The following is a 27,247-nucleotide window of genomic DNA, read 5'->3' as shown; positions in this document are numbered from 1 at the left end:
TACGCCAGGAGAAACTGAGTGAGTTCACTTTGTGGGTCGCTGTACCCCTTTTTTCTCTGATATATGGGACGTTGGTCTGTACTATTTATTTATGGTGCCGCTGGCATTAGGTACTAGTCCCCTAACCCTATTAGGGCTTCGTTATGCTATATACTGACATTGAAGAAGTTTATCCTAAACCTTAGTTTATTATGCCAAACAGGACTTGTTTTTTCTGATGCACTGGCTTTCTACACAACCTTGGGTAGATTTACCATATCACATTTTAAGTTATGGTGAGGGGGAAAAAGGCGACAGAAAACCTCCACCGTTAGCATATAGCCAATAAAGAATATCATTTGTGAGCACATTCACATGTCTTAGACAGGTCTGCATGTGTACAAAAAACTTATCAATTAATGGCGCTCAGTGTATATGGTTTAAATAAACATCAAATAAACCCACAGTGTAATACATAAAATAAGGTAATTAATAGTGATACTTATACAACCACGTGTGATATATGCCGCTGTGACCTGATGCAGGACTGCTCTTTCAATCCTCGTGGACAAGTGAAGGGTAGAAATCGTCAAGAAGCGCAAATCATGTGGAAAATAAAAGAAGACAACAAACTTATGGTGCAGTATTGTGTGAATTCAGTGTGGTAAATGGCACGGTTAAGTGTTCAGAATACTCACAAACGTGAGAGGTAGGTAGGCATATAAAGGTATCTTTAGCCCATGGGATGAAGCCAGGTGTTAGGATAGGAACCGCGCTGATGATCAGGTACACTGTAGCGATCAGGTACACTTTAACCAGGGGCCATGGTGATGGAAATAAACAGGCGTATAGATCACAGTGTGGATCTCTGCAAACCGGAAGAGTGGTGTCTCGACTGTTCCTCTGTTCTGGTATGCGTGTCACGGATGCGTCTCACCGCGGATCGGAAGTGACGTCATCCGCTTCCAGAGGCTCCGGTTTCGTCTTAGGGCATCACTCTATGCGTTTCACCTTGTAGGTTTCTTCAGGAGAAACCTACAAGGTGAAACGCGTAGAGTGATGCCCTAAGTTTGTTGTCTTTTTTTATTTTCCACATGATTTGCACTTCTTGATGATTTCTACCCTTCACTTAGACAGGTCTGCAGCCTGCCTTTCAACCATTATCACCTCGCGTGCAGTGCTCCAACTGCAGCAAGGGATTCTGGGAAATGACATGAAAATGCAACCTCATTTAATTACAATTCATACTAAATATTATTGCAATGTGTCCCCTGATTACACTGATACTAGATATATAAAGGTTTACATACTTTTATGGCCAATACAGACACCAAATTAGCAATACTTTTCCCAACTGCCATTTTTAGGCCTGAAAGAAAACGTTGCATGCCATCATTAACAAAAAACCCTACTCTTAGCACAAAAATACCCCATGCCGGCGGGACTTATTGTTGAACAGTGTTAAATGTTTCTGAAAATTTTTACATTAACTTCGGTCTTTGCATAAAAATTCCTCGCACGAGTTTATTGTAATCATGGAAAGTAATACTGTATTTTATTGCCTTGGGTGCACTGAGTACCCCGATACACGATATACTGTGTAGCACATGTACCCCCACCCTCTAGGAGATACTGTTTCTGCTACCGGTGTCTGTGGTACGCATACCTGTGAGGGTCCAGGAGAGCCGAGTGGATCTGCGATGTTTGGGAAATCAGGACAGGCTTGTAATGTCTTCTGGTTCGGTGTCAGCGCCTCCAGCCTCAGTGAACTGTGGAAATACCAGAGGCAGTCCCCTTCTGAAGCACTCTCTTACACTCCGCTAACTGACTCAGTTCAGGCAGGTGTAAAGTAGAACAGGGCTTTCTTGTAGCAGTCACTGCATTAGATGTGGTACAGCGTCTTTAGGGTCTCAGATGATCCAGGCACCTGGATGGTGCTTGCTCATGAGTCTGGAGCCTTGATGCTTCAGGCCAGTCAACCATGAGTGCCTGACCTGACATGAAAAAAAATTCTGAAATGTTTGCAGAAGTTGGGCCCGACCAACTTCCATCACCAGCCAGCCCCCAGGCAGCCACTGGGCCCTGGACACTTGTCCCCCGCAGTCAGCAGTCGTGTGTGTGTGTGTGTGTGTGTGTGTGTGTGTGTGTGTGTGTGTGTGTGTGTGTGTGTGTGTGTGTGTGTGTGTGTGTGTGTGTGTATAACTGATTTCCACATTTTAACTGACCTTACTGTAAAGAAACCTTTCCTTTGTTGCTGGTGAAATCTCCTTTCCCCCAACCTTAAGGGATGGCCCCCGAGTCCTTTGTACTGACCTTGGGATGAATAGTTCTTTTGAAAGCTCCTTGTACTGTCCCCGAATATATTTGTATATAGTTATCATAGACACCTCTTTTCTAATGTAAATACATCTAATTTAGCTAGCCTCTCCTCATAAGTTAGAATGTCCATCCCCTTTATTAATTTGGTGGCTCTTCTCTGCACTCTCTCTAGTTCCATAATGTCTTTTCTAAGGAGTGGTGCCCAAAATTGTACTCCATATTCAAGGTGTGGTCTTGCCAACACTTTATAAAGGGGCATAATTATGTTTACTTCCCTTCCATCCATTGCCCGTTTGATGCAAGATAAGATCTTGTTTGCCTTTGCAGCTACTGCATGACTTTGGGCACTATTGCTAAGACTGCTGATTTGTACATACGATTTGTACATACAGACCAGTCATATTAGCTGTAATACAGTATAAATACTGTAAGTAGGTAGGCAAGTGGTGCATAAAAAAGGTTCTTAAACAAATGGAATTAGTGAGTCCCTGCCCGACGGAGCTAAAACTGCCAAGCGCATCCATTGGATAATCTCGCCAACCTTAGGCTGCGCTTATAGTCCTGGCTACGATGACAGCGTGCAGCCACAAAGCAAGTACTAGCAGTCTGTTGCGGGTGCCCATTGTGGAAGCGACCGCGACAGCGCCGCGTAGCGATGTTTCGGTCGCGATCGCTGAAGTCAATAAGGGCGAACCGCTCAAGGCCACGCCTCTGCCACGCCCCCTGTCACCCTCTGTACAGACTCCTGCCCCATAGCTATGACGATGGCTGATGTCACGCGGTCGCGTCGCTGTAGCCAGGATTATAAGCGCAGCCTTAAGGTGGCAACATTGTTGAACATTTTTGTGAGTATTTTTATATTTGATTTTTGGACTTTACGGCGGTTTTCGAATACCAGCGAATTGCAAAAAATGGTATCACTGAGATATTTTTGGCATATTGCACAGATTTGCTGAGCCAGAAGGAAATTGCTTCTCGCACAGTATGGACATGCAAGAGGCGTTTAGAAATGGCAAGCTACAAATCCCTGTGAATATGCACTTCTCGCAGTGAATAGAATGGTGCCATTAAGTTATGAATGCTTTCTTATTTCCAAGACTTTTATACAAGGCTTTATCATATGCTTCTTCTGTTATAGAAAAAACTAAATGTATGTGCGAGCGTTTAGTGCCAGTTTATACAATACCCCTTTTTTTAGCTCTATCTACATGAATATTTAACATTTGGCCAAAAGGGGAGTTATTTTTAAGTGCACACGGATTTACAACTCTTTGAAACATGAAAATCGGTCAAAAATGAATATTATATTTTTATCAAAGCAATTATGTGAAAAGGAAATATATATATAAAAAAAGGCCTGTTAAAAAATAGTTTGCAGATTGCAAGCATAGTGAATCATTTTATTCTGTACCTGAAGTTGCTTAATCTAAAAATAGTCAACAAATATTTAATATATAGCATTCAATTTATTGTGCCTAAAGCAGTCTATTTGTGAATACCATTACAAACATATAAATGCTTTTTTCTGAAAAGGCTAGGTCTCAAAAACTATTTTGGTGATATAATATTTTTCCTAAGGCAATAATATCTAGTAGCTTTCTCGTAAAATCTTTCCAACCTCTCACTTCAAAATATAGGATTCATAAGTCATTATGAATTGTGACTTAGAGCTGACAATATAAAATAAGTAGATTTTATACAGTGTGTTATAATTAATGGAAAAAACAATGTTGACAAATTCCACATAATTCCAGGGCAGCTTGAAAGCAGACAGTATTGTGATGTGATTATAACATGTATTTTTTCATAAGTTAGGTATTACAATCAAAAAAAGCATACCATTTAAATAATTGTACTTTTAACTAATTACTGTACTATAATGTGATCAGCCTTGGAACTATTGATGGGGACTTCTCTGAATATCTTGTTTTTGCTTCCAATATGTATTATGTGTAATTGTCAATAGTGAGGCTGACATCTTCATGTTGTACCATGCCCTCAGATCTGAAAGATCTACTCCAACAATGGCACTACCTTCAATAGTATCATTCATTTGCACTGGTATTCAACAATGTTTCTATACTTCTAGTCAGGAGCCCAGTTTTATTTCATAGGAATTTATTTCATGGGTTTGAAACAGTGGGTAGGACACCAGTACAGTAGGAAAGGGAGCGTTGTTTGTTTTGTAACTTTCAAATTACTTTACCAGCCATTGTGATGAAGGAAAGTAGAATACATCCCCCTGTGCTACTTGCAGTGAGGACTGAACCCACACATGAATCAACTACACTAGACATGAAGGTGTAGCCTGTACCACTGGCCAGAGTTATAATACAACATATACCTTCTGCTATAATTAGATAAGGGGTAGCTAAGTCCAGTCCTCAAGAGCTACCAACAGCTCAGGTTTTCAGGATATCCCTGCTTCAGCACAGGTGGCTCAATCAGTGGCTCAGTTTTGTACTGACCAGTGCTGAAGCAGGGGCATCCCAAAAACCTGACCTGTTGGTGGCCCTTAAGGACTGGAGTTGGCTGCCCCTAATTTAGATTATAATCTGAAAAGGGATTAATGAAACACTGCTCTCTGATTAGTTAAAATTAGGCATTAATCGCCCAGGAATTTTAGCCTACTATGAAGCCATATTACATTCACTTAAATTGCTTTGTCTTTAAAAAATACGTGGCGGACATCAAGGTGGAGCTGGTGCAGGGGATCATGGCCGGGCAAGACTACTACAACCAGCTGTTCACCCAGACATGGGTGTCATCCTCACACATTTCTCGTGGACAGTCCAAACTCGGTGGGGAATTTGCCGGAGAAGTGGGTTTCGGTGGCAGAGCATGTCTGCCCCAATGTGCCCATCATGCTGATAGCCAACAAGAAAGACCTGAGGAATGCTGAGAATATCCACAATAACCTGGGCCACATGAAGCTGCAGCGTGCGTGGACTGAGGGTGGCTGGGCTATTGTCATCTGCATCTCCGCCTACCTGTAGTGCTTGGCCAAGACTAAGGATATGGCCACCAAGGTGGTGCGCAGAGGAAGCAAATACCCACCTGGGAGTGAGTGAGCTACAGCAAGCTGCAGCAAGGTCCTGAAACCCCTAGGGGATGGGGAGTACATTGTTTCTGTTCTGCACTCAAGACAATGTGCACAGGTACTGTATGCCAGCTTATTTGTACTTACCTTTGCCAATAAAGGGTGGGAGGGGAGGGTGTAAGCTTGAGTGTCTTGTTGCATTGGGGATCACAAACTATCTATTTTTGTGATTCATGAACTGTGCCAGTTTGGGGTGAGCACACTATGTCCGTTATCTGCTGAAGAAAATGATACCAGGAGGGCCCGAGTTGGTGAACAGGGGAGAGGGGGGATCACCTGCTGATTAAATAGGGGTTGGATGGATGAGCTTAAACTAAGAGGAGGGGCCACATACCCCCAACAATTTAAAATCAGCTCCCTGATGAAGTAGCACCTGCTATGAAATGCGTTGGATTAGATTGTCTGCTATGAAACGCGTTGGATTAGATTGCCTGCTATGTCTGCTCTTATTTTCCATCCGAGCCTTCTGTTTCACTTGCCTAGTGAACTTTCCTCATACTTTGCGATTTGAGAGTGTTTGGTCTCTGTGTACCTCGGAGCAGTGACGTCACTTCTGAACGCTTCTGCTACAGCTGCCGCACAAACGGAGGTGATTCCAGTGAGACCTGTTCAGCTGAGTGAGTGTAACGGAGTGCTCACCACAAACAAGGCATTACCGCGAGGCCAAGGTGGGGATATATATATATATATAAACACCAACCCACAGCCGCGTGGGCACGTCTGGAGTGTAGAATGGTCGAGGTAGCCGGGTCGAGGTTGGAGAGGTGTGAATAGTCAGAGATACTTGCCGCGGTTGGGGTTGGAGAGGTGGGGATCGTTGCAGGTACTTTAGCCGTGGTCTGGATTGGAGAGGTGCGGATCGTCGTGGTACTTTGCCGAGGTCAGGATTGGAACGGTGCGGATCATTGTTGGTAGCCGGGGTCAGGAGCATAGAAGACCGGAGTCCAGAGGAATAGCCGGGGTCAGGAACAGAGAAGCTAGGAACCGTACAAGACAAGACTGTGGAGGAAAGGGTAGCAGTGAACACTTCGCACATAGGAAGGTTTATGCTCAGCTGAATTTTCAGTGTGACGGCTGAGCATATAAAGGAGAGAGGTACCAATGAGGAACAGGCTGGAGAAGGCGTGTAAGTAAGGCAGGGCGTGATAGGCTGAAGGGAAACAGGAGACAGGTGTGGGAAGGATCCCTGATGACGCCAGATTACGTGACTCGTGCACGAGCCGACCTTGTGCCGATGTCGCTGCGTGGGCGGAGTCTGGAGGCGGAACCGGAGGGATGCGTATTTAAAGCATCCCGCGCGACCATAGCATGGCGGCTGGTCACAGGAGGAAGAAGACCGTCATGGTTGATGGGTGGAGCGGGGCCCTGAGCACAGGTTGGGGTAAGAACCACGGATCCTGACAGTGAAGCATGGGGTGTGTGTGCCTTGGAGCAGGTGCTTTCCCTACCGGAACGGATGTCCACTTTATTATCGTGACGCCATGGCTACGAGCACCAGGAGCATGTGCTTTCCGTACCGGAATGATTATTCCCCTAATTCTGCAGTGATTGTGGGCACCTACTCACCTGTTTGTCCACCTTCAGCCTGACAGATTCCTCCACGGGGTCCAGACTATTCTGGTGATGCCTGTGAGGGTCTGGTGACCTGACTATACCTGAGGGTCTGGTGACCTGACTATCCCTGAGGGTCTGGTGACCTGACTATCCCTGAGGGTCTGGTGACCTGACTATCCCTGAGGGTCTGGTGACCTGACTATCCCTGAGGGTCTGGTGACCTGACTATCCCTGAGGGTCTGGTGACCTGACTATCCCTGAGGGTCTGGTGACCTGACTATCCCTGAGGGTCTGGTGACCTGACTATCCCTGAGGGTCTGGTGACCTGACTATCCCTGAAGGTCTGGTGACCTGACTATCCCTGAGGGTCTGGTGACCTGACTATCCCTGAGGGTCTGGTGACCTGACTATCCCTGAGGGTCTGGTGACCTGACTATCCCTGAGGGTCTGGTGACCTGACTATCCCTGAGGGTCTGGTGACCTGACTATCCCTGAGGGTTTACATACCTGCTTGTTTTTATGTTTTATAATTGCTGTATGTATATTCATACTTTTTATTCACTACATTTCATTCAAAGTTTGCGCTTGTCCTTTCTATCCATTTACTGTATTTGATGCTTGAGCCATCTGTCCTGACTAGCTGCAACTCTCCTTTGATTCAATAAATTTCTCTTTAATACTACACTTTGCTTTACTCACTCTCTCCCATCGCAAAATAGTTTAGAAGGCATCTTCTATTTTTCACTATTACCCCTTCCAGGGTTATCTCGTCCTCATCTTCGTCCTCCTCGTCCTCCTTGGGCACCAACATTAAAATGAAAAAACTAACTACTGGCCACAACCCCCTTAATTACCTTAGCAGTTAGTAACCGCTATAGTAATTAAGGGTTTAACCCCCCCTCCCCCCACCCCCCACCCCTGATTCCCACCCGGGAGGCCTAACCATCCTCCCCATGGCAACTACCCCCACTCCCGCTCCACCAATCACCAAACATACAAATGCTTCAGTGCCCGCGTGACCCCAGAGCCGCCAGTGTATACTCACATGTACGTGAGCTACATTATTTATATCTGTGTTCTAATACATTTTTCTTATACAAGCTGTGCTTGTCTGTTTTTTCTTCCCTTCTTAATACTATCTTCTTAATGGGTGTGAATCCTCAAACGAGTGCTAGATTGTATTAGTTACTTCATGACATCACTTCTGCAGCGTGGATGTGGTCCATTGTGTTGAACCCACAGTTAAATCCCACGTATTCTCTAGGTTTGTATTGTTGTACGATTTCTTGTAGAATTCCTCAACTATTTCTATAAGTGCACAAGCTTTTGTTGTTGATCCATCATCCTGATTGAGTGAGATGTTCTGCTTCTTACCATTCATAAGTCGCTGCTTCATCATCTTTAAACTTCTTTTAAAATGGCTGTAACTGAATGTTTTTCTGTGCACATTACCAGCATTGTCTTTTCTGTATTTTATTGATAATGTTATCATTCTAATATAGTCTTTAAAGCAGCAGTCTGTTAGGATGTGCTCACCACAAACGAGACGGGACCACGGTGCTGAGGTGGGAAGGTAGGAACACCACCCACAGCCACGAGGACACGTCTTGAAAGTAGATTGGTCGGGGATTCCGGATCGGGGCAGGAGAGGTACGGTTGGTAGAGAGTGCCGTTTGCCAAATCCAGGGTTAGAGAGAGGGACGTTGTCGTTTACCGTAAGCCAGGGTCGGGATGCCAGAGATGCGGAGAGTCGAATTGCCGTGTGCCGAGTTCGGGATGCCAGAGGTACAGGAAGACGTAGCGGAAGCCGGTTTGATACACGAGGAGATCTGTAAAAATAGAACTAGGGAGGCAGAGAATGGTAAGGACAACTGGTACTATGCTCAACCAAAGAACCAGTGATTTTGGCAGGTATATAAAGGAGTGAGGGTCCAATAGGATTGCAGCCATAAAGGGGTGTGTAGAAGGAGCCAGCTGTAGCAGGGATAGGTCCCTTATGAGTCCCAGGAGAAGAGGCATAAAGGGCAGCAATCTGGCTGCATTCAATAGCAGCAACAGTCTTGGGACCTGTACCTTTAAGAGGCGGTTGCGCCTCCGTGTGGCCGCGCCTCTGTGTAGCAGCGCCTGCGGCTGCGTGCGCACCCCCACGCCCTGATCCGAGGGCAGAAGAGAGAGAAGAACGTGTGCGCGCGCGCACAGTGCAGGGGCTTGCGCGCCTCTCTCTGGCGTCCCTGCGAGTCAGGATGATGTCAGGCGAGGCAGCAGGTAAGTGGGAGGCACGCCGTGAACGGCGTGTCTCCATAATCCTTACAGTACCCCCCCCTTCAGGGGCGACCTCCGGGCGACCATGATAAGGCTTGGAAGGGTTTCTTCGATGAAAAGCCCGTAGAAGTTGAGGTGCGTGAAGATCCCGGTAAGGAATCCAAGAACGTTCCTCTGGACCGAACCCCCTCCAGTGAACCAGGTATTGTACTCCTCCTCTGGACTTTCTTGAATCGAGGACAAACTGGACCTCGTACTCCTGTTGACCCGAAATCATAATCGGAGGTGGAGAAGAAGTTTTCTTGGAAAAGCGAGAGCTGCGAAACACTGGTTTGAGTAAAGATACATGAAAAACTGGTGAAATCTTCATAGAAGGTGGAAGGCGTAGTTCGTAAGCCACAGGGTTAATCCTCCTAACCACGGGAAAGGGACCGAGGAACTTGGGAGCAAGCTTCATGGTAGGAACCTTCAACCGGATATTCCTAGATGAAAGCCACACCGTGTCCCCTGGAACGAACTCCGGCACTTGTCGTCGAAGGCGATCTGCTTGGAGTTTCTGTCTCCCTGTAGCTATCCTCAAGTTCTCCTGTATCTTAGACCACAAAACCTTTAGGTGAGAGACGTGTTTGTCCACTGCTGGCACCCCAGATGGTAGTGAAGAGAAGGGTAACCGGGAAGGATGGAATCCATAATTTATAAAGAACGGAGATTCTTGGGTAGAGTCGTTGCGGAGAGAGTTCAAGACAAACTCGGCCCAAGGAAGTAGATCCACCCAGTCCTCCTGAGTATCCGTGATGAAGCATCGGAGATATTGTTCTAAGCTTTGATTGACTCTCTCTGTTTGCCCATTGGTCTGTGGATGGTATCCTGAGGAGAAGTGAAGAGCGATTCCCAACCTTTTGGAAAAGGCACGCCAAAATTTTGACACGAATTGCGAGCCCCGGTCAGAGACAATGGTAGAAGGAACTCCGTGAAGGCGAAAAATCTCCTGAATAAACACATCTGCCAGCCTGGGGGAATTTGGAAGACCCCTCAAAGGAACAAGGTGCGTCTGCTTGGAAAATCGATCGATGACCACTAAAATAGTATTCTTCCCTTTGGATTCTGGAAGTTCCACAATAAAATCCATAGAGATATGACTCCAGGGACGATCTGGAATGGGTAATGGAAGGAGTAGACCAGCGGGTCTGACACGAGGTACCTTGTTACGAGCGCAAATGCTACATGCTTTGACAAACTCCTCTACGTCTTTAGCCCTCTCTGGCCACCAGAAGGTACGTTGAACTAGATCGTTGGTCTTCCGTATCCCTGGGTGTCCTGCTGATTTAGACGAATGACACCACTCGAGAACCTTCTTGCGGTGTTGAGATGCCGTGTAGAGTCTTCCCTCCGGAACCTTGAGTCCCCTCGGAGTCTGTGATTGTTCCGACTGAATTTTGCTCATGACCTCAAAGGAGTTGGCAGACAGGATACAACTAGAGGGGATAATAGACTCAAGCTGTTCCTCGGACCTGTCATCCGCAAGAAATTGTCGAGATAAAGCGTCCGCCTTAAGGTTCTTGGAGCCAGGAATAAAAGAAATAAGAAAATTAAATCGTGAAAAAAACAAAGCCCAGCGGGCTTGTCGAGCATTCAACCGACGTGCCCCCTCCAGGTAAAGGAGGTTCTTATGGTCCGTAAGGATGGTAATAGGTGTCTCGGTACCCTCTAAGAAATGTCTCCACTCTTCCAACGCCAATTTGATCGCCAAAAGCTCCCTATTTCCGACATCATAATTCTGTTCAGCGGAAGAGAATTTCTTAGAAAAAAAAGCACAGGGATGCAGTCTGGCTAACGGAGAAGTTCTCTGGGACAGAACAGCCCCAGCCCCAATGTCCGAGGCATCTACCTCCAAGGTGAACGGGAGTCCAGGATCTGGGTGGGTGAGGATGGGAGCAGACACAAAAGCCTTCTTGAGACTCTCAAACGCTTTTTTAGCGGTCACTGACCATGATGACGGATCTGCCCCTCTCTTGGTGAGGGCGGTTATGGGGGATACGGTATCAGAAAAATTGCGGATGAACCGTCGGTAATAATTCGCAAAACCTAAAAAGAGTTGCACGGCTTTGAGAGTAGTCGGAAGAGGCCACTCCAAGATAGCTTTAAGTTTCTCCGGATCCATTTTGAAACCGGAATCCGAGATAACGTAACCCAAGAATGCCACGGATTTAAGGTGGAACTGGCACTTCTCCAATTTCGCAAAAAGATGGTTCTCCCTTAAACGTAATAGTACTTGTTGAACGTGTTTAATATGATCTTGAGCGGTCTTAGAAAAGATGAGGATGTCATCTAAATAAACAATAAGATAAGTGTTGAGAATGTCCCGAAAGATCTCGTTGACAAAATCCTGGAAAACTGCTGGTGCATTGCACAACCCGAAAGGCATAACAAGATACTCGTAGTGGCCGTCATGGGTGTTGAAAGCAGTCTTCCACTCGTCCCCCTCTCGTATCCTTACTAAATTGTAGGCACCTCTCAGATCCAATTTAGAAAAGATGGTTGCTCCCTGGAGACGGTCGAATAATTCTGGAATCAAAGGCAGGGGGTAGCGATTTTTGCGAGTGATATTATTCAAACAACGATAGTCTATGCATGGACGGAGAGATCCGTCCTTCTTCTTGACAAAGAAAAAACCTGCTCCGACCGGGGAGGAAGACTTCCTGATGAAACCCCTCTCCAAGTTCTCGGCAATGTAAGTGTTCATAGCCTTTGTCTCTTGGAGAGAGAGAGGATAAGATCTTCCCCTGGGAAGAGGTGCGCCAGGAAGTAAGTCAATGGGACAATCAAACGGGCGGTGCGGCGGTAGTACCTCAGACCGTGCTTTGTCAAATACGTCACGGAAATCCCAGTACACAGAAGGTAAGGAGTTGATCTTCTCGGATATGGTAGACACTCCTCCAATCCTCTGGAAAACCCTGGTACATGTCTTGGCACAAGAAGGAGCCCACTGAACCGGTTCCCGATCCGTCCAGTCGATGCGAGGATTATGAAGTTGAAGCCAGGGAAGACCCAAAATCAACTCAGCAGAGGGCGTGTGGATGACATCGAGAGTAATGATCTCTGTATGGACGTCCACGAACTGCAGTAGGAGAGGTACTGTCTGAAGCGTGATAAATGCTGGCTTAAGAGGTCGACCATCGATGGCCTCCAGACCTACAGGCGTCTCCTTGTTGACAAAAGGGATATTGTTCTGTCTAGCAAAAGTTTCATCAATGAAATTACCTGCTGAACCGGAATCAATGAACGCCCGTGCCCGGGTGTGGAACCCCTCTCCAGACAGTATTATAGGTAAGACTATCCTGGTGGGTAGGATGTTTTGGATGATGGAAGAAGGGGTCAGTATTCCCAATGAAACTCTCCCGGATTTCAGTGGGAGCTGGCGTTTCCCGGTTTAAGGGGACACTGGGCCACGGCGTGAGTGGAATTGCCACAGTACATGCAAAGACCGGCCGTGCGCCTACGTAACTTCTCAGCCGGAGATAGTCGGTTGCCCCCCAACTGCATGGGTTCAGGAATGTCCCCGGAAGAAGGTGACGGAGCCACGAAGGAGGGTGCAAGAGTTCTTGGAACCCTTAAACGATAATGAGTACGTTCATATTTACGTTCCAACAGGCGTTGATCCACCCGAATAGCCAGAGCGATTAAGTCCTCTAGGTTAGTAGGACGATCTCGTGCGGCGAGCTCGTCCTTTAGGGTCTCCGATAATCCTTGCCAGAACGCGGAAGATAGGGCGTCATCGTTCCAACCTGTTTCAGCAGCAAGAGTGCGAAATTCCACCGCATATACAGCAACCGAACGGTCTCCCTGGTTAATGTGGTGAAGAGCAGAAGCTGCTGTTAACTTTCGTGCTGGTGTGTCAAAAACTCTTCGGAATTCCTCAACGAAGAGATCGATGTCCTGTGTGAGCGCCCCCTGTTGCTCCCAGATGGGAGAGGCCCACGCCAGTGCCTGGTCGGTGAGAAGGGAGTAGATGTAGCCGACCCTGGAGACAGAAGACACAAAGCGAGAGGGAGAGAGCCTAAATTGTACAAGACATTGGTTAATGAATCCCCGACATCCTTGAGGATCCCCTGCATAATGTCTTGGTGGCGGAATACGTGGTTCCGGAGTGAACGGAGATAACGAAAAAGGGTTAGGCTGTGCAGTAGGTGCCACGAGAGGAGATTGCCGAGTGAGGGTTCGGACCTGAAGAGTAAGAGAGTGGAGGCTTTGCTGCATGGTATCCAAGCGTCTATCGGATTGCTCCAAATAAGTCTCTAATCTGGTAAACAGAGCAGAATGGGCATTTAAAGTCCGCTCCACCTCAGCTTGGTCCATGTTTGTTGGGTTGAGCATAATGTTAGGATGTGCTCACCACAAACGAGACGGGACCATGGTGCTGAGGTGGGAAGGTAGGAACACCACCCACAGCCACGAGGACACGTCTTGAAAGTAGATTGGTCGGGGATTCCGGATCGGGGCAGGAGAGGTACGGTTGGTAGAGAGTGCCGTTTGCCAAATCCAGGGTTAGAGAGAGGGACGTTGTCGTTTACCGTAAGCCAGGGTCGGGATGCCAGAGATGCGGAGAGTCGAATTGCCGTGTGCCGAGTTCGGGATGCCAGAGGTACAGGAAGACGTAGCGGAAGCCGGTTTGATACACGAGGAGATCTGTAAAAATAGAACTAGGGAGGCAGAGAATGGTAAGGACAACTGGTACTATGCTCAACCAAAGAACCAGTGATTTTGGCAGGTATATAAAGGAGTGAGGGTCCAATAGGATTGCAGCCATAAAGGGGTGTGTAGAAGGAGCCAGCTGTAGCAGGGATAGGTCCCTTATGAGTCCCAGGAGATGAGGCATAAAGGGCAGCAATCTGGCTGCATTCAATAGCAGCAACAGTCTTGGGACCTGTACCTTTAAGAGGCGGTTGCGCCTCCGTGTGGCCGCGCCTCTGTGTAGCAGCGCCTGCGGCTGCGTGCGCACCCCCACGCCCTGATCCGAGGGCAGAAGAGAGAGAAGAACGTGTGCGCGCGCGCACAGAGCAGGGGCTCGCGCGCCTCTCTCCGGCGTCCCTGCGAGTCAGGATGATGTCAGGCGAGGCAGCAGGTAAGTGGGAGGCACGCCGTGAACGGCGTGTCTCCATAATCCTTACACAGTCCTGCTCTCACTTTTATTTCTGTTTTACTATATGCAGCATGTGAGTAGCTTTAATGAGAAATAATTACCAAAGCTGCCGATCGATCGGCCAATATCCTGCTCTTGGAGCTATTGAAATGGTCGACTTCTTTCTCTGTGCTGCAATCTGTGAAATGCTGCAGCTACAATGTAACATTATTACTAAGTGTAACATTATTATTACAGCTTTCAGCTCGACAAAAGACAGTTGGCTGCTAGGAATACTGCAATAGATCTGTTTGTGATACTTTGTTGCCAAAGAGGAGAGCTAAAAAAGGTGTGTTTCAAAAGTGGACATGACTTTGTAAATGGTTGCTAAGTAGCCAAAGGATGCTGAGTACTAGTGATGTACCAGGTACCCGGAAATTACCCAGTGCCCGACCTACCTGGCCATATTTAAAGTACCCGGAACCGGCTCAGGGTGCTGGGACCCGGTGCCGGGTAATTTCCATTCTACTCTGCTCCCTCGGTCCTCCTTTTGGAGAACGGCTGAGCAGAGCAGCAGAAGAGACTTACCTGCAGCTGGCGGCGGAGGGTGAGGAGGACCACGGTGGAGGGTGAGGAGGACCACGTGGAGGGTGAGGAGGACCACGGCAACATCCTGGTGGCGGTGGGAGCAGCGCAAGACATCATGGTGGTGGGAAAAAAATTTTTTCCCGGGTACCGGTTAACCCAGTCATTTTTTGGACCCGGTACATTAAAAAAAAGCATTAGGAGTTGAAATAAAAAAGCAGTCAGTATTATCTAATACTACATAATGGGTTAAAAAACTCACATGGGATGTTTTGCTCATTTAAATGATTTTAAACAAATATATTGAATTATCCTTAGTAGGTACCTAGATATTTGGCCGGCCTGAGCCTTATTGTTTGACCTACACTGCATATTACGGGATCCGAATCTGCACAGATAAACACATTATATTTTCTCTAATCTTTCCCATACACTATTATTTTAAGATTAGTGAAAATCTGATCAAGTCTAATTACATTGCTTATTTTCTAACACCGCTAATACTTTTTTTTAATATATAATGCCATTTGGCTTATCAGCTTTTCTCTGCTTTTTTAATTCCTTTTCAGCAATTTTCTCATTTACTTTGAAGACTAAAACTGACCATACTTAAAACAGTTTGGGGCATTTAATAATTTGTGTTTTCAAAAATCGTGTTATGTAAAATGGTTATGTTTGGCATCCATACGCACACTGTGACAATCCGCAGTTTTTATCTGTAATTTAGGCCTGCAGCTAAAGTATTCTACATTTCAAGGTTGCTCAGTTTTACTTAAATCACTGGGGCATGGTAACGGTTTAACATGGGGTATGCATTATTATAAAGGAAATAGTGGAAGCCGCTGAATTCGGCAATATAGTACTTAATGGCAAATGTTGACAATGCCTTTAGCAGAAGCTTCTATGAACAATTATTGCCAACTGACATCTTTAATTGCTTGAACTTCTATTAGACCACAAACCATTATGCAACTTTTGTAAGGAAATGACTACTTTGCATGTTGCCAACATAAAATAATCAATGCCCCGGAGGGTAATAAGCAGCTGCTTAGTTGTAATAATATGTTGTCACAGATGATACAATGCAGTGTTGCTTTTTGTGCTTGAGGTAACTATCTGAAGAGTAGTATTATATTTTAACTTAAAAGGAATAATAAACTCCCATTGTACCTTCTGGCAACAACAACATAAAGTAATATTGTTTGTTCATGTAACTATCCAATGATATTTAATATTGCAATGAAACCTTTGCCACTGACAATATTCACTTCCAGAATATGTGCTTTGATGCAAGTCAAACAACAATTTTTGGTCCATTAACTCGAGCAATTTTAATGCATCCAATCTGGGGTTGAGCAACAGCAAAAAAGTATCATCACTTGTATTATTTTGTGAGATTTTTGAGGACTGCCATTACCACACATTAAAACAACAGAGATTGCCATAATAACAGCTGGTGTCAGTGAAAGAAAAAACAAGGGAAAAAAATAAAGTTTAGAAATAGGTCAGCAAAAACAAACTATCACTTTGTTCTGATATTTCCTCTCGCACTGATATTTGTCTTACTTTGACATTTTTCAGAGTAAATGAGTACTTCAGTATTAGGCGAGACCTTTTTTATTTGGACTAACAATTGATATTATAAGACAAGCTTTTGAGAGTTTTCTCTCTTCCTCAGGACGAGTGATACAGAGATTCCATGAGCTGAACATGTAAAATCCAAGATAACACTCTAAAGCGGATGATGTAGGTCAGGAATGGCAGAGGGAATAATAAACAGACTGGGCAATAAATGGATGAAAGGTGTATTTGTGCTGCTTTTATATGTAACGGGTATTCCCCCCCCCCCCAATCGCATATATAGTGTAGGTGCGGAGAACATACGGTGTTACCAGGTGTGGTGCGTATACCTGCAGGCTCACAGGAGGCCTGAGCCTCCGCTAGTGAGAGCCTGGGGTGAATCTTCTGGAACGTTTCTTGGTTTCAGCGCCTCCACCTATGTAGGGTTCTATGGGAATGTAGAATGACCCTAACATAGGAACCCACCCAGAAACCACATACACCAGTATTATGGATAAGAGGTTTACTGAATGAACAAAGGATAACTATTACATCATACTCATAACATCACAACATTATAACATCCCCACACGGTGCCCACAGCCCAACCCCTTTGTCCCGTGGTCAGCGCTGCCACTACGTGTTAAGAGAATGTTATGATTTGTTGGTGCACTTATAGAGTACCTGCCGAGTGCTCCTGCACTCGGGCCTGCAAGGACTTCGCAAAGGATCTGTCGACCGGTGATCCCGTCTGATCCGGTGGTTCCTTGCTTGGGGTCCGCCAGGGGCGATCCCACCCTGAAGATAGTCTCTGTCTCTGGGGCGCAGACTTGAGCCCAAGTCTCCTTTCAGGAAGCGCAGCGTCCGCTGTGTCCCTATCTATCACTGGCACTACATGACACGGTCCCTAAACTAGGGCCTGTCCCTGTAGCACCACAAGCTGGGGAGTGAGGACCTACCTGGGACCTAAGGGGTTAACTGGCCTATCCCGTCCCCCTAGCTCTTCCTGGTCCTAACTCTAACTACCTAGTACTTAGTACTTGCAGTAACGCACTGCCACCTACTTGGTACGTGCAGCAAACGTGCTGCACAACACTGTGCCTGCCTGTCAGACCTCACAGCACTGGCAGCCGTGACTCTGACAAGACAGCACTCACACTAAGGGCAGAGTCCCTAGCTGGGGCCGTCCCTTATCAATTACCCACTAACCTGGTGGGGAGTTGGGACCTACCTGGGAGAGGGGGGACCTTACGCGATGCAGGAGCTTCACTCGCTCCCTGCACCCTTCCTTCCCCTTCCGCTCCGCTGCTCCAACTAACTAGCGTGCTGCAAGCCCGTGAAATGTATCTTTCTCTCCAGCGCAATCCTGCAGCCCTATTGGCTCCTATGAGGCACCTGGTGCCTCCCTCGCTAGGCCCTATGGGAATTGTAGTCCTGGGGCGCCTGTAAATACATTGGGGCCGCGTGCGCGATTCTCCTGCGCATGCGCGAACATCTAATGGCCGCCTCAACTTTTCCCTGCCTATTATCACGCTCGCGCGACTTCTCCCTAGCTCTAGTGACCTTCCTGCACATGCGCGATCACTGCGCATGCGCGAGTCACTGTGTAATGGCGGCGCCCTCACCGCCCGGCTCCGGGAGCGCCGGGAGCCCTGTGACGCACGTGCGGCCTTGGCAACCGGCCGCATGCGTCCCCGGCAACCCCCGAGCTGGGGCCTGACCGCCCTCACCCCTGCGATCGCCGGGCGGGGCCGCCATTGGACTCGGCGGCACCCGCAATCACTAGCAAGGTGAGGGGGGTGCTGACAGGCAGGGGAGACCTGGCTACATATATATTGTGAATTGAAGCATTTGCATCTTACATTCTGTATGCTACATATGTAAGGAAACTTGGGGACCATTTCATTGCAAAAGAAAACTGCAAATTTCCCAATGGCACGTGGATCCCAGTCTTAAAAGATGGGTGGCATTGGAGAAAGAATACTGTGCGCTAATTGAATTGCACAATCTAATTTGGTATCCTAAAAAAGGATTATTAAATCCATACATGAACCGCTACCCACTATGACCAACTCTATGGCAGTCTGGGAGGCCGCCAAATTTAGACTACGACTACGAGACACTCATTAATGGCCCCATTATTCCATAATCTTGACTTTGCTCCAGGTCTGAATAGCAAGAATTTTATGACTTGGAAACAGTGGATTTTAGAGACTCAAGGACCTATAGGGTAGAAACAACATCAAAACATTTGATCAAATTAAATCCGAAAAAGATATCCCAAATTCAGAATTCTTTAGATAGCTCCAGGTTTGTGCATTCTATACTAAATTCTCACCACGCCCGGCGCTAACAAATATTGAACAGCTCTGTACATTGGAAACAGATACCAGGGGACTCGCATCTAGAATGTACAGGGAAGTGGTCCTTTCTAGCAAAGATTATTCCAAAAAATTGAGTTACATGAAGCAGTGGGAAGACGACTTAGGAGAGACACTAGAGGAGGAGGAATGGGATAAGATCTTCATAGCAGCAGCCAAGAGCTCCATCTGTACAACGTTAAAGGAGATCGCATATAAAGTCCTAATGAGATGGTATCTTACCCCACTAAAACATTTTAAATTTGTCCCAGGGTACTCCCCATTGTGTCCCAAACAATGTGGAGAGCCTGCAGACTTGCTTCATATGCTGTGGTCCTGCCTGCGTGTAGCCCCATTATGGGAACAAATTAGAGATTGGCTACAGAGGACTTTCGACCTCACCATTCTCCTAGATCCCTAGCTATTCCTATTGAATAGACACGCACCGAGACCAGACAAAGTAGAACATAAATTAGTAGCTAATTTTGCAACAGCAACGAGGTGCGAGCTCGCAGCATTATGGAAGCAGACAGAGATTCCATCTATCCCCAAGATCAGAAACAGAATTGGGTTTGTCTGCCAGATGGAAAAGTTAACAAGTTTAGGTAACGACACCATGGCTGGGACAGACAGATATCCCGGGTGGGGGAATGATGCCTGGTCACCGTGGCTGGAACAGACAGATATCCCGGGTGGGGGAATGATGTCTGGTCACCATGGCTGGGACAGACAGATATCCCGGGTGGGGGAATGATGCCTGGTCACCATGGCTGGAACAGACAGATATCCCGGGTGGAGGAATGATGCCTGGTCACCATGGCTGGAACAGACAGATATCCCAGGGGTGAATGATGTCTGGTCACCGTGGCTGGGACAGACAGATATCCCGGGTGGGGGAATGATGCCTGGTCACCATGGCTGGGACAGACAGATATCCCAGGGGTGAATGATGTCTGGTCACCATGGCTGGAACAGACAGATATCCCGGGTGGGGGAATGATGTCTGGTCACCATGGCTGGAACAGACAGATATCCCGGGTGGGGGAATGATGTCTGGTCACCATGGCTGGAACAGACAGATATCCCGGGTGTGAATGATGTCTGGTCACCATGGCTGGAACAGACAGATATCCCGGGTGGGGGAATGATGTCTGGTCACCATGGCTGGAACAGACAGATATCCCGGGTGGGGGAATGATGTCTGGTCACCATGGCTGGAACAGACAGATATCCCGGGTGGGGGAATGATGTCTGGTCACCATGGCTGGAACAGACAGATATCCCGGATGGGGGAATGATGTCTGGTCACCGTGGCTGGGACAGACAGATATCCCGGGTGTGAATGATGTCTGGTCACCGTGGCTGGGACAGACAGATATCCCGGGTGGGGGAATGATGGGTGGTCACCATGGCTGGAACAGACAGATATCCCGGGTGTGAATGATGTCTGGTCACCATGGCTGGGACAGACAGATATCCCGGGTGGGGGAATGATGCATGGTCACCATGGCTGGAACAGACAGATATCCCAGGGGTGAATGATGTCTGGTCACCATGGCTGGGACAGACAGATATCCCGGGTGGGGGAATGATGCGTGGTCACCATGGCTGGAACAGACAGATATCCCAGGGGTGAATGATGCCTGGTCACCATGGCTGGGACAGACAGATATCCCAGGGGTGAATGATATCTGGTCACCGTGGCTGGGACAGACAGATATCCCAGGTGGGGGAATGATGGGTGGTCACCATGGCTGGGACAGACAGATATCCCAGGGGTGAATGATGTCTGGTCACCATGGCTGGAACAGACAGATATCCCGGGTGGGGGAATGATGTCTGGTTACCATGGCTGGAACAGACAGATATCCCGGGTGGGGGAATGATGCCTGGTCACCATGGCTGGAACAGACAGATATCCCGGGTGTGAATGATGTCTGGTCACCGTGGCTGGGACAGACAGAGATCCCGGGTGGGGGAATGATGCCTGGTCACCATAGCTGGGACAGACAGATATCCAGGGTGGGGGAATGATGCCTGGTCACCATGGCTGGAACAGACAGATATCCCGGGGGTGAATGATGTCTGGTCACCATGGCTGGAACAGACAGATATCCCAGGGGTGAATGATGTCTGGTCACCATGGCTGGAGCAGACAGATATCCCGGGTGGGGGAATGATGTCTGGTCACCGTGGCTGGGACAGACAGATATCCCAGGGGTGAATGATGTCTGGTCACCGTGGCTGGGACAGACAGATATCCCGGGTGGGGGAATGATGTCTGGTCACCATGGCTGGGACAGACAGATATCCCGGGTGGGGGAATGATGCCTGGTCACCATGGCTGGGACAGACAGATATCCCAGGGGTGAATGATGTCTGGTCACCATGGCTGGAACAGACAGATATCCCGGGTGGGGGAATGATGCCTGGTCACCGTGGCTGCAACAGACATATCCCGGGTGGGGGAATGATGTCTGGTCACCATGGCTGGGACAGACAGATATCCCGGGTGGGGGAATGATGTCTGGTCACCATGGCTGGAACAGACAGATATCCCGGGTGGGGGAATGATGTCTGGTCACCATGGCTGGAACAGACAGATATCCCGGGTGGGGGAATGATGCTTGGTCACCATGGCTGGAACAGACAGATATCCCGGGTGGGGGAATGATGCCTGGTCACCGTGGCTGGGACAGACAGATATCCCGGGTGGGGGAATGATGCCTGGTCACCGTGGCTGCAACAGACAGATATCCCGGGTGGGGGAATGATGTCTGGTCACCATGGCTGGGACAGACAGATATCCCGGGTGGGGGAATGATGTCTGGTCACCATGGCTGGAACAGACAGATATCCCGGGTGGGGGAATGATGTCTGGTCACCATGGCTGGGACAGACAGATATCCCGGGTGTGAATGATGTCTGGTCACCGTGGCTGGGACAGACAGATATCCCGGGTGGGGGAATGATGCGTGGTCACCATGGCTGGGACAGACAGATATCCCGGGTGGGGGAATGATGGGTGGTCACCATGGCTGGGACAGGCAGATATCCCAGGGTTGAATGATGCCTGGTCACCATGGCTGGGACAGACAGATATCCCGGGTGTGAATGATGTCTGGTCACCATGGCTGGAACAGACAGATATCCCGGGTGGGGGAATTATGTCTGGTCACCATGGCTGGAACAGACAGATATCCCGGGGGTGAATGATGTCTGGTCACCATGGCTGGGACAGACAGATATCCCAGGGGTGAATGATGCCTGGTCACCATGGCTGGGACAGACAGATATCCCGGGGGTGAATGATGTCTGGTCACCATGGCTGGAACAGACAGATATCCCGGGTGGGGGAATGATGTCTGGTTACCATGGCTGGAACAGACAGATACCCCAGGGGTGAATGATGCCACTGCCTTGCTTTGATAAACACAAATGTGTTCTCCTATGGCAACGGATTAGATAATTAAGGAGCGAGACATTAAAGGTCAATAACCAAATAGGATAAGGTGAGGCCACTCAAGAGGCAGAGCCGAGACCCAGTGATAGAGGATTCAGATGATGTTATGGTCTCATTTTTGTTTTTTGGGGGGATTGATTCGTTACCTTTACAGTGACCCAATTACATACCTGGTACTGAATGTGCACTTGCTAGTTTACTAGGGTGGGATCTGACGGAGGGGCCAGACTTATTGTATTGGTAATGGAGCCCACGTCACTCCTGTTTCTGGTATCCGCGGCCTGCTCGCATAATGCGATGGCTCTTGGAGCGATTACATGACCCAGAAGTTGCCACCTGACTCGGGTACGCCAAACGATAAAAGGTCCAAAAATCGCTTCTGTGTACTACTACAGGACGGCCTCTTTTTTTTAAATTACAATCACATATTTCATTCTGAAACCATCCAGTAATTATCCTTGTTCCAATATAAAAACAATGTATTATTATGAAGAAAGATGTGTTGTGTATGTCTCACTTAGCAGATTTATATTAATCAACATAACATTTTTTTAAATTTAATTTGTAGATTCGTGGTCACACATTTTCACCTGAGCAGATGTATAGAATACAGATAATTATTTTAATAAAATGCTATTGTACTGTTCAGATGGCTCATGACTGGAACACAAGTTTAAAGGATTATGATTATACTGTTTGTAAAATGTTTGATTTGTCTTTTGTAGGTTTGAAGGTGAAACTTCAAGAAATCTCAGGTAAATGCAATTTTTTCCTCTTTGTTCAATTAATTGAAGCCAGGTACTGTAGCTTCAGTGTTTTCCCAGCGCTTTAGGTATGTTTTGTAAAATGCGCTCTGTACACCGCGGTGATCTGTTTATGTTGAGTTTTTTTATTTCTTTTCCTATGTTTGTGTTGATGTTCTCGGAAGATATTAAGAATCATGTAGTCTGCATAATAACCCGCAGCATTCCCTGGCCTAACTTACTTCTGCTGTCCGGCATTTCATTCCAATTCAAAAACGTTTGTTGAGGGATGCATTGTGGCAACAATTATTTACTGTATTCATTTTGACAAAGTATAAAAAAACCACTGTGATGTGTTATTAGAAATTATTCACATTGTGATACAGCAGCAGAAGAATAGCGCTTATGTCATTTTCTACTGAATTTAATTTTACAAAGTGATAATCTCACAAACCAAGATTGTAGCCAGAAATATTAACTTACACTGTGCTTTTAATGAAGCACAGAAGAAAACTATATATATTATATATATATATATATATATATATATATATATATATATATATATATATAATGTGTATACTGTATATACAAGAAGTATATACATACAATATCCCTTTCTCTGTCTCTCTCTAAATATATATATTATACCGTACATACACCGATATATATTTTTTCAAAGCATGGCTAATAAAAAAAAGATTTTTGGTACAAAGAAAAAAATATTTACAGGACACCTATCAAATACATATATATATATATGTATATATTTGTGTAGTACACACATACAGATGTAGCAGAGGTTAACACAGCGTTGTGGAAACTGGGGGGCATGGGATTTTCTAAGGGGGGGCGCGCGGTTGCAGAGCCCCCGCGATTTTCCCCATGGCATGTAAATTAAATGCCGGGGGAACGCGAGGCCTCTGCAACTTCTCTTACCTGCTCTCAGCCGGCGCTTCCCTAACGCGTCGCCATGACAACGCCGCATCAAATGATGCTGCGGGTCAAATGGCAACAGTTCACATGACGTCGTGATGTCATATGATGCGTGGAGCCCGAGAGCAGGTAAGGAGGGGGGGGGGGAGCGTAGGCATGGGGGAGCGGAGACAGGGGGTGCGCGAACTTAAAGGTTTGCGCACCTCTGGGTTAACACAATGCGTTAATGCTGGTGCATTATTTACCACTAGCGCTATTATTATTTTGTCTGTTATTTCACGTTAATTGGGGTAATATAACCTTTTGGGTCTCAGTGTGAGGCTGGTTGTACTGGCTTTGCAATTTTGAAGCTGGGTAGGTTTCACCACACCTTAGATAAGTTATGGTGGGTGACAAAAAACCCTCCACCATATAGCATAAAGCAAATTAAAATATCGCTTGTGAGTATATTCACGTCATAGACAGGTCCGCAACCCTGCTTTTCACCATTATCACCTAGCATAGCGGTGTGCAAACTGGGCCTCCCCCCCTTGGGGGGGGCGCAAGATTATTTAGGGGGGGGGGGTGCAGGCAGCGTGCGGGGAAACCTGGGGGCGGGCAGAGCTGTGCACGGGCGCCCAAGAAGCAGCTCCGTGCTGCTGCTTCTCTGTGCTGTCTGCCTGCTGCATGGGGCTTTCCTTCCCTGCACACAGACAAGCCCTCCTCCTCCTCCTGTGTTACCCACCTTTCAGCAGCACGGGGAACAGCAGCAGGCTTACAGTAGTACTTCCTCCCCCAGGTGAAAGTGTGTGACTTATGATTGTGTGTTGTGTCTGTGTTGTGATTGAGTGTGTGTGTTGTGTCTGTGTTGGTTGTGAGTGTGTGTGTGTTGTGTCTGTGTGTGTGGGTGTTGTGATTGAGTGTGTGTGTGTTGTGTCTGTGTTAGTTGTGATTGATTGTGTGTTGCGATTGAGTATGTGTGCTGTCTGTGTTGTGATTGTGTGTGTGTGCGTGTGTGTGGTGATTAAATGCAGCAGTGCGCTTCAATGCGCGCGCACACACACAAACACACACAAAAATAGCCCCGATCCACGCCCCCCTGCTTGTGCTTGCAAAATTATGCTGGACACCCTGTGCTCATGCTTGGAGAGTTGGTGATGTCACCGGTCTCAGCGGCAGCGGGGACTCAGCCTAATTTTGCAAGCGCGAGCTGTTGAAATAAGTATTTAGACATATTTGTATTTACATTGTATACCGTTTTAATAAAGGTTTTTTTTTCATGTGATTTTGATTACATCAGGCAGGGGGGGGCCCGAGAAATTTCGTGGATGAAAAGGGGGGCTCGGCATAAAAAGTTTGCTCACCCCTGACCTAGCATACCGTGCTTAGCATTATCACCTAGTATACAGCAGCAAATTACAGCTGAAGCCCATTATAACGCAGTCCTCGGGGTCCACCTGATACGACCGCGTTATAACCGAGATCGCGATTTTAAAAAAACTGGTCGCCGCGATCAGGGATTCCGTGTTCGCCGCAGGGGGAGAGCTGGGATAATTCTCCCAGCTCTCACTGAGCCCGGCGTCACAGCGGCCCCCACCCCCATCCCTCCCACGCAACACTTACCCGCAGAAGCAGCTGATCTGTGCAGAGAAGCTGTGAGTCTGCGAGAGGGGGGGGGATCACGCAAAGTCTGGGCCGGGATGTCCGCCCGGCCAGGAACCAGCTCCCTTCTCTCCTCCCCCCCCCAGCGGAGGTACAGGGAGGGAGGGAGAGGTGTGTTTGTGTATGTGTGTGTGGTGATGTGCAGGAAGGGGGGATGTGATGGGCAGGGGGGGGTGGGATGTGCAGGGGGGGATGGGATGTGCAGGCAGGGGGGAATGGGATGGGATATGCAGTGGGGGTGATGTGCAGGGAGGGGGGATGTGCAGGCTGGGGGAGAGATGTGCAGGAAGGGGGTTGTGAAGTGCAGGAAGGGGGGATGTGATGGGTAGGGGTGGATGGGATGTGATGTGCAGGGGGGGAAGGGATGTGCAGGCAGGGGGGAATGGGATGGGATATGCAGTGGGGGTGACGTGCAGGAAGGGGGGATGTGATGTGCAGGAAGGGGGTTGTGAAGTGCAGGAAGGGGGGATGTGATGGGTAGGGGTGGATGGGATGTGATGTGCAGGGGAGTATTGTGTGTGTCCGTCCGTTAGCAATTAAGCTTTACAAAACAAGCGCCACGCTCACACCGCGTTATAAGCGGATCCGCATTTTAGTGGATCGCACTATAACGGGGTTGAGCTGCACATGCAAATGAGCACACAAAAATGGATTTGAGGCAAAAGGTGACACTGTGTACATTTGCATGTCATTTCCCAGAATCCCTTGCTGCATCATATATCAGACGTTATTGCTCCCATTGACACATTGCAGCGGGGGGTACACAATGCGCCAGCAGGAACAGACACCATTTAAAAGGATTAGACCTGCGGGAAAAAGTAACAGGGCTACCGTGTTATTGTATTCTTTGAAGCACGCTAGCTAGTGCAATAACGCCAACCTCATTAGTTTCCGTATGTATATACTGTGTGTGTGTGCATATACAGTATATATATTCATATATATATATATACACGAACCAGCACCCTTGTATGATAATTGATGAAAAAACAAATTTATTGGTATGAAAATTATGTTTTGGTCCCAAGGGGACCTCTTTCAAGATATTTCACTAAACGGGTGTCATTTTTTAGTGCATTCAGTCACTGCGAGATAAGACTGTTTGGTATGTGGACATTTCAAAAAAACATCCGCTTTACCCATAACTGTGTTAGAACGGTCATGCTAAAATAATTTATATATAGAGAGAGACCGACAGATACATCGATAGATCATTTTGTATATTTGGGATATTGCTTTGATGGAGGTTTTAGAAGGTACACCTGTAGAGATTTGATGTCGCAGCGGCGTTGCTGATGCTTCCGCTGCAGCGTCTCGCTCTGCTGCAATTTGTCACTATCGAAGCATAGTGACAGTTGTCTTTTTATTACATGACATTCTTCTGGTACTAAAGGTTTATTGTGCTGCTTTCTCTTTTTGGAATATCAGTGTCGCTGTTTATTGGGCCATAAGAAGCTTGTGTTGCTGGAAGCTGCATAATGTCTGCTCTAGGTGCCAGTTCCATGTATTACTGCTTTTTCGTGGCATTGGGGGATACTTTATTTTTACTGGAAGAATTAAAACTATTTATATAATACTTTGCATCCCAGTTGTGATGGTGATTTGCATTCTGGTTGAACTAGTTTT

At 47.3% G+C, this 27,247-nt stretch overlaps 1 protein-coding gene across 3 annotated transcripts in view; it reads left to right on the top strand.

The window, feature by feature from the left end:
* The window catches only part of IQSEC1 (IQ motif and Sec7 domain ArfGEF 1), a 435,749-nt gene that overhangs the window by 24,335 nt on the left and 384,167 nt on the right, over window positions 1-27,247 (top strand). For all 3 annotated transcript variants that reach the window (XM_075574981.1, XM_075574980.1, XM_075574982.1), the window contains exon 2: window positions 23,027-23,056. The gene's annotated coding sequence lies outside the window, so the exon portion shown is untranslated. The remainder of the gene's footprint in view (window positions 1-23,026; window positions 23,057-27,247) is intronic.

Source organism: Ascaphus truei, chromosome 17, assembly GCF_040206685.1.
Source record: "Ascaphus truei isolate aAscTru1 chromosome 17, aAscTru1.hap1, whole genome shotgun sequence".
In the NCBI taxonomy this organism is placed as follows: Eukaryota; Metazoa; Chordata; class Amphibia; order Anura; family Ascaphidae; genus Ascaphus; species Ascaphus truei.
Note: the sequence above shows the minus strand (reverse complement) of the source record. Positions and strands in the feature narration are given on the sequence as shown.